Source organism: Oncorhynchus gorbuscha, unplaced genomic scaffold, assembly GCF_021184085.1.
Source record: "Oncorhynchus gorbuscha isolate QuinsamMale2020 ecotype Even-year unplaced genomic scaffold, OgorEven_v1.0 Un_scaffold_4683, whole genome shotgun sequence".
In the NCBI taxonomy this organism is placed as follows: Eukaryota; Metazoa; Chordata; class Actinopteri; order Salmoniformes; family Salmonidae; genus Oncorhynchus; species Oncorhynchus gorbuscha.
In genome coordinates this window covers 15,001-16,026 of record NW_025748648.1, presented here as the reverse complement: position 1 = coordinate 16,026, position 1,026 = coordinate 15,001, and the positions used below count along the sequence as shown (strand labels likewise).

Here is a 1,026-nt window from a genome sequence, read left to right as displayed (position 1 = left end):
CCAGTGTGTTGAGGTACCTGTAGCCCAGTGTGTATGTTGAGGTACCTGTAGCCCAGTGTGTATGTTGAGGTACCTGTAGACCAGTGTGTTGAGGTACCTGTAGCCCAGTGTGTTGAGGTACCTGTAGCCCAGTGTGTTGAGGTACCTGTAGCCCAGTGTGTTGAGGTACCTGTAGCCCAGTGTGTTAAGGTACCTGTAGCCCAGTGTGTTGAGGTACCTGTAGCCCAGTGTGTTGAGGTACCTGTAGCCCAGTGTGTTGAGGTACCTGTAGCCCAGTGTGTTGAGGTACCTGTAGCCCAGTGTGTTGAGGTACCTGTAGCCCAGTGTGTTGAGGTACCTGTAGCCCAGTGTGTTGAGGTAGTCTATGACAGCAGGGCGGATACGAGCCACTCCTCCCCTGGCTGTGGTTCCCTCTTCCTGTTATAACTGACAGCTGAGACCTACACACACCCTGCTGACACTCTACACACACACACACACACACACACACACACACACACACACACACACACACACACACACACACACACACACACACACACACACACACACACACACACACACACACACACACACACACACACACACACACACACACACACACAGAGGGAAAGGAGGAGAACATTTGGTCACGTTTAGGGAACAAAACTCTCTGTGGTCTTCCTCTCTAACTCCTCTTCATCACTCAGCCTGGAGGTCTAGCTAGGTGTACCTGTGGTCTTCCTCTCTAACACCTCTTCATCACGCAGCCTGGAGGTCTAGCTAGGTGTACCTGTGGTCTTCCTCTCTAACTCCTCTTCATCACGCAGCCTGGAGGTCTAGCTAGGTGTACCTGTGGTCTTCCTCTCTAACACCTCTTCATCACACAGCCTGGAGGTCTAGCTAGGTGTACCTGTGGTCTTCCTCTCTAACACCTCTTCAACACGCAGCCTGGAGGTCTAGCTAGGTGTACCTGTGGTCTTCCTCTCTAACACCTCTTCATCACGCAGCCTGGAGGTCTAGCTAGGTGTACCTGTGGTCTTCCTC

The 1,026-nt window shown here is 52.3% G+C and overlaps 1 long non-coding RNA gene across 1 annotated transcript in view; it reads right to left on the bottom strand.

Annotated features, from left to right (window-relative positions):
* Positions 1 to 395: 395 nt before the first annotated feature.
* LOC124028691 overlaps positions 396 to 1,026 on the bottom strand; it is a 6,093-nt gene continuing 5,462 nt past the window's right edge. Inside the window, exon 3 of the long non-coding RNA XR_006837632.1 lies at positions 396 to 462. This is a non-coding gene — a long non-coding RNA (uncharacterized LOC124028691). The remainder of the gene's footprint in view (positions 463 to 1,026) is intronic.